This window comes from Perkinsus marinus, assembly GCF_000006405.1.
Source record: "Perkinsus marinus ATCC 50983 genomic scaffold scf_1104296958234, whole genome shotgun sequence".
Classification (NCBI taxonomy): domain Eukaryota; phylum Perkinsozoa; order Perkinsida; family Perkinsidae; genus Perkinsus; species Perkinsus marinus.
Genome location: NW_003206847.1, coordinates 589,867 through 594,093, shown reverse-complemented (window position 1 = coordinate 594,093; position 4,227 = coordinate 589,867). Strand labels below are relative to the sequence as shown.

Below are 4,227 nucleotides of genomic sequence, written 5' to 3'. Positions count from 1 at the left end.
AGGCACGCGCTCTGCCGACTGAGCTACCGAGGCGAATGCAGCACTCGACCTAGTAAAAATGGACCCGTAAACTCTTCCAAGGCAATTTCCAGTAAACCATAGACTAAAAACCACTTAATGATGTATGCGCACCTCGGGCGGGGCTCGAACCCGCGGCCACGGGCTTAAAAGGCACGCGCTCTGCCGGCTGAGCTACCGAGGCGAATGCAGCACTTCATCTAGTAAAAACGGACCCCTAAACTCTTCCAAGGCAATTTCCAGCAAACCATAGACTAAAAACCACTTATTGATGTATGCGCACCTCGGGCGGGGCTCGAACCCGCGGCCACGGGCTCAAGAGGCACGCACTATGCCGACTGAGCTACCGAGGCGAATGCAGCACTTGACCTAGTAAAAATGGACCCCTAAACTCTTCCAAGGCAATTTCCAGTAAACCATAGACTAAAATCACTTATTGATGTATGCGCACCTCGGGCGGGGCTCGAACCCGCGGCCCTGACCTAGTAAAAATGGACCCCTAAACTCTTCCAAGGCAATTTCCAGTAAACCATAGACTAAAAACCATTTATTGATGTATGCGCACCTCGGGCGGGGCTCGAACCCGCGGCCACGGGCTTAAAAGGCACGGGCTTAAAAGGCACGCGCTCTGCCGACTGAGCTACCGAGGCGAATGCAGCACTCGACCTAGTAAAAATGGACCCCTAAACTCTTCCAAGGCAATTTCCAGTAAACCATAGACTAAAAACCACTTAATGATGTATGCGCACCTCGGGCCGGGCTCGAACCCGCGGCCACGGGCTTAAAAGGCACGCGCTCTGCCGACTGAGCTACCGAGGCGAATGCAGCACTTAACCTAGTAAAAACGGACCCCTAAACTCTTCCAAGGCAATTTCCAGCAAACCATAGACTAAAAACCACTTATTGATGTATGCGCACCTCGGGCGGGGCTCGAACCCGCGGCCACGGGCTCAAAAGGCACGCGCTCTGCCGACTGAGCTACCGAGGCGAATGCAGCACTTGATCTAGTAAAAATCGACCCCTAAACTCTTCCAAGGCAATTTCCAGTAAACCATAGACTAAAAACCACTTAATGATGTATGCGCACCTCGGGCGGGGCTCAAACCCGCGGCCACGGGCTTAAAAGGCACGCGCTCTGCCGGGTGAGCTACCGAGGCGAATGCAGCACTTCATCTAGTAAAAACGGACCCCTAAACTCTTCCAAGGCAATTTCCAGTAAACTATAGACTGAAAACCGCTTGATGATGTATGCGCACCTCGGGCGGGGCTCGAACCCGCGGCCACGGGCTTAAAAGGCACGCGCTCTGCCGACTGAGCTACCGAGACGAATGCAGCACTTGATCTAGTAAAAATGGACCCCTAAACTCTTCCAAGGCAATTTCCAGTAAACCATAGACTAAAGAGCACTTTATGATGCATGCGCACCTCGAGCGGGGCTCGAACCCGCGGCCACGGGCTTAAAAGGCACGGGCTCTGCCGACTGAGCTACCAAGGCGACTGCAACTCTCAAACTAGTAAAAACGGACCCCTAAACTCTTCCAAGGCAATTTCCAGCAAACCATAGACTAAAAACCACTTAATGATGTATGCGCACCTCGGGCGGGGCTCGAACCCGCGGCCACGGGCTTAAAAGGCACGCGCTCTGCCGGGTGAGCTACCGAGGCGAATGCAGCACTTGATCTAGTAAAAATGGACCCCTAAACTCTTCCAAGGCAATTTCCAGTAAACCATAGACTAAAAAGCACTTTATGATGCATGCGCACCTCGAGCGGGACTCGAACCCGCGGCCACGGGCTTAAAAGGCACGCGCTCTGCCAACTGAGCTACCAAGGCAACTACAACTCTCAAACTAGTAAAAGATAGATCGTTACACTCTTCCAAGACAATTCCCAGTGAACCATAGACTGAAAACCGCTTGATGATATATGCGCACCTCGGGCGGGGCTCGAACCCGCGGCCACGGGCTTAAAAAGCACGCGCTCTGCCGACTGAGCTACCGAGGCGAATGCAGCACTTAACCTAGTAAAAATGGACCCCTAAACTCTTCCAAGGCAATTTCCAGTAAACCATAGACTAAAAACCACTTATTGATGTATGCGCACCTCGGGCGGGGCTCGAACCCGCGGCCACGGGCTTAAAAGGCACGCGCTCTGCCGACTGAGCTACCGAGGCGAATGCAGCACTTGATCTAGTAAAAATCGACCCCTAAACTCTTCCAAGGCAATTTCCAGTAAACCATAGACTAAAAACCACTTAATGATGTATGCGCACCTCGGGCGGGGCTCGAACCCGCGGCCACGGGCTTAAAAGGCACGCGCTCTGCCGGGTGAGCTACCGAGGCGAATGCAGCACTTCATCTAGTAAAAACGGACCCCTAAACTCTTCCAAGGCAATTTCCAGTAAACCATAGACTAAAAACCACTTAATGATGTATGCGCACCTCGGGCGGGGCTCGAACCCGCGGCCACGGGCTTAAAAGGCACGCGCTCTGCCGGGTGAGCTACCGAGGCGAATGCAGCACTTCATCTAGTAAAAACGGACCCCTAAACTCTTCCAAGGCAATTTCCAGTAAACCATAGACTAAAAACCACTTAATGATGTATGCGCACCTCGGGCGGGGCTCGAACCCGCGGCCACGGGCTTAAAAGGCACGCGCTCTGCCGGCTGAACTACCGAGCCTCGGTAATCGAGGCGAATGCAACACTTAAACTAGTAGAAGATAGACCGTTACACTCTTCCATGACAATTCCCAGTGAACTATAGACTGAAAACCGCTTGATGATGTATGCGCACCTCGGGCGGGGCTCGAACCCGCGGCCACGGGCTTAAAAGGCACGGGCTTAAAAGGCACGCGCTCTGCCGACTGAGCTACCGAGGCGAATGCAGCACTTGATCTAGTAAAAATGGACCCCTAAACTCTTCCAAGGCAATTTCCAGTAAACCATAGACTAAAAAGCACTTTACGATGCATGCGCACCTCGAGCGGGGCTCGAACCCGCGGCCACGGGCTTAAAAGGCACGGGCTCTGCCGGCTGAGCTACCAAGGCGACTGCAACTCTCAAACTAGTAAAAACGGACCCCTAAACTCTTCCAAGGCAATTTCCAGTAAACCATAGACTAAAAACCACTTAATGATGTATGCGCACCTCGGGCGGGGCTCGAACCCGCGGCCACGGGCTTAAAAGGCACGGGCTTAAAAGGCACGCGCTCTGCCGACTGAGCTACCGAGGCGAATGCAGCACTTGACCTAGTAAAAATGGACCCCTAAACTCTTCCAAGGCAATTTCCAGTAAACCATAGACTAAAAACCACTTAATGATGTATGCGCACCTCGGGCGGGGCTCGAACCCGCGGCCACGGGCTTAAAAGGCACGCGCTCTGCCGGCTGAGCTACCGAGGCGAATGCAGCACTTCATCTAGTAAAAACGGACCCCTAAACTCTTCCAAGGCAATTTCCAGTAAACCATAGACTAAAAACCACTTAATGATGTATGCGCACCTCGGGCGGGGCTCGAACCCGCGGCCACGGGCTTAAAAGGCACGCGCTCTGCCGGCTGAGCTACCGAGGCGAATGCAGCACTTCATCTAGTAAAAACGGACCCCTAAACTCTTCCAAGGCAATTTCCAGTAAACCGTAGACTGAAAACCGCTTGATGATGTATGCGCACCTCGGGCGGGGCTCGAACCCGCGGCCACGGGCTTAAAAGGCACGCGCTCTGCCGACTGAGCTACCGAGGCGAGTGCAACACCTAAACTAGTAAAAGATAGACCGTTACACTCTTCCAAGACAATTCCCAGTGAACCATAGACTGAAAACCGCTTGATGATATATGCGCACCTCGGGCGGGGCTCGAACCCGCGGCCACGGGCTTTAAAAATGGACCCCTAAACTCTTCCAAGGCAATTTCCAGTAAACCATAGACTAAAAACCATTTATTGATGTATGCGCACCTCGGGCGGGGCTCGAACCCGCGGCCACGGGCTTAAAAGGCACGGGCTTAAAAGGCACGCGCTCTGCCGACTGAGCTCCACCGAGGCGAATGCAGCACTCGACCTAGTAAAAATGGACCCCTAAACTCTTCCAAGGCAATTTCCAGTAAACCATAGACTAAAAACCACTTAATGATGTATGCGCACCTCGGGCCGGGCTCGAACCCGCGGCCACGGGCTTAAAATGCACGCGCTCTGCCGGCTGAGCTACCGAGGCGA

The 4,227-nt window shown here is 53.4% G+C and overlaps 23 non-coding genes across 23 annotated transcripts; all 23 read right to left on the bottom strand.

The window, feature by feature from the left end:
* Positions 1–129: 129 nt before the first annotated feature.
* Pmar_PMAR006191 lies at positions 130–202 on the bottom strand. Its single transcript has one exon. It is a non-coding gene; the product is annotated as a tRNA-Lys (tRNA).
* Positions 203–298: 96 nt separating this feature from the next.
* Positions 299–371, bottom strand: Pmar_PMAR006190. The gene has a single exon. It is a non-coding gene; the product is annotated as a tRNA-Lys (tRNA).
* A 209-nt stretch (positions 372–580) lies between these two features.
* Positions 581–668, bottom strand: Pmar_PMAR006189. Its single transcript has one exon. It is a non-coding gene; the product is annotated as a tRNA-Lys (tRNA).
* Positions 669–764: 96 nt separating this feature from the next.
* On the bottom strand, positions 765–837 carry Pmar_PMAR006188. Its single transcript has one exon. It is a non-coding gene; the product is annotated as a tRNA-Lys (tRNA).
* A 96-nt stretch (positions 838–933) lies between these two features.
* Positions 934–1,006, bottom strand: Pmar_PMAR006187. The gene has a single exon. It is a non-coding gene; the product is annotated as a tRNA-Lys (tRNA).
* Positions 1,007–1,102: 96 nt separating this feature from the next.
* On the bottom strand, positions 1,103–1,175 carry Pmar_PMAR006186. The gene has a single exon. It is a non-coding gene; the product is annotated as a tRNA-Lys (tRNA).
* Positions 1,176–1,271: 96 nt separating this feature from the next.
* Positions 1,272–1,344, bottom strand: Pmar_PMAR006185. Its single transcript has one exon. It is a non-coding gene; the product is annotated as a tRNA-Lys (tRNA).
* Positions 1,345–1,440: 96 nt separating this feature from the next.
* On the bottom strand, positions 1,441–1,513 carry Pmar_PMAR006184. The gene has a single exon. It is a non-coding gene; the product is annotated as a tRNA-Lys (tRNA).
* Positions 1,514–1,609: 96 nt separating this feature from the next.
* Positions 1,610–1,682, bottom strand: Pmar_PMAR006183. The gene has a single exon. It is a non-coding gene; the product is annotated as a tRNA-Lys (tRNA).
* Positions 1,683–1,778: 96 nt separating this feature from the next.
* Pmar_PMAR006182 lies at positions 1,779–1,851 on the bottom strand. The gene has a single exon. It is a non-coding gene; the product is annotated as a tRNA-Lys (tRNA).
* Positions 1,852–1,948: 97 nt separating this feature from the next.
* Positions 1,949–2,021, bottom strand: Pmar_PMAR006181. Its single transcript has one exon. It is a non-coding gene; the product is annotated as a tRNA-Lys (tRNA).
* A 96-nt stretch (positions 2,022–2,117) lies between these two features.
* Positions 2,118–2,190, bottom strand: Pmar_PMAR006180. Its single transcript has one exon. It is a non-coding gene; the product is annotated as a tRNA-Lys (tRNA).
* Positions 2,191–2,286: 96 nt separating this feature from the next.
* Pmar_PMAR006179 lies at positions 2,287–2,359 on the bottom strand. Its single transcript has one exon. It is a non-coding gene; the product is annotated as a tRNA-Lys (tRNA).
* Positions 2,360–2,455: 96 nt separating this feature from the next.
* Positions 2,456–2,528, bottom strand: Pmar_PMAR006178. Its single transcript has one exon. It is a non-coding gene; the product is annotated as a tRNA-Lys (tRNA).
* A 96-nt stretch (positions 2,529–2,624) lies between these two features.
* Pmar_PMAR006177 lies at positions 2,625–2,697 on the bottom strand. The gene has a single exon. It is a non-coding gene; the product is annotated as a tRNA-Lys (tRNA).
* Positions 2,698–2,808: 111 nt separating this feature from the next.
* Pmar_PMAR006176 lies at positions 2,809–2,896 on the bottom strand. Its single transcript has one exon. It is a non-coding gene; the product is annotated as a tRNA-Lys (tRNA).
* A 96-nt stretch (positions 2,897–2,992) lies between these two features.
* Positions 2,993–3,065, bottom strand: Pmar_PMAR006175. Its single transcript has one exon. It is a non-coding gene; the product is annotated as a tRNA-Lys (tRNA).
* A 96-nt stretch (positions 3,066–3,161) lies between these two features.
* Positions 3,162–3,249, bottom strand: Pmar_PMAR006174. Its single transcript has one exon. It is a non-coding gene; the product is annotated as a tRNA-Lys (tRNA).
* A 96-nt stretch (positions 3,250–3,345) lies between these two features.
* Pmar_PMAR006173 lies at positions 3,346–3,418 on the bottom strand. Its single transcript has one exon. It is a non-coding gene; the product is annotated as a tRNA-Lys (tRNA).
* A 96-nt stretch (positions 3,419–3,514) lies between these two features.
* Pmar_PMAR006172 lies at positions 3,515–3,587 on the bottom strand. Its single transcript has one exon. It is a non-coding gene; the product is annotated as a tRNA-Lys (tRNA).
* A 96-nt stretch (positions 3,588–3,683) lies between these two features.
* Positions 3,684–3,756, bottom strand: Pmar_PMAR006171. Its single transcript has one exon. It is a non-coding gene; the product is annotated as a tRNA-Lys (tRNA).
* Positions 3,757–3,966: 210 nt separating this feature from the next.
* Pmar_PMAR006170 lies at positions 3,967–4,056 on the bottom strand. The gene has a single exon. It is a non-coding gene; the product is annotated as a tRNA-Lys (tRNA).
* Positions 4,057–4,152: 96 nt separating this feature from the next.
* Positions 4,153–4,225, bottom strand: Pmar_PMAR006169. The gene has a single exon. It is a non-coding gene; the product is annotated as a tRNA-Lys (tRNA).
* Between the last annotated feature and the right edge of the window lie 2 nt (positions 4,226–4,227).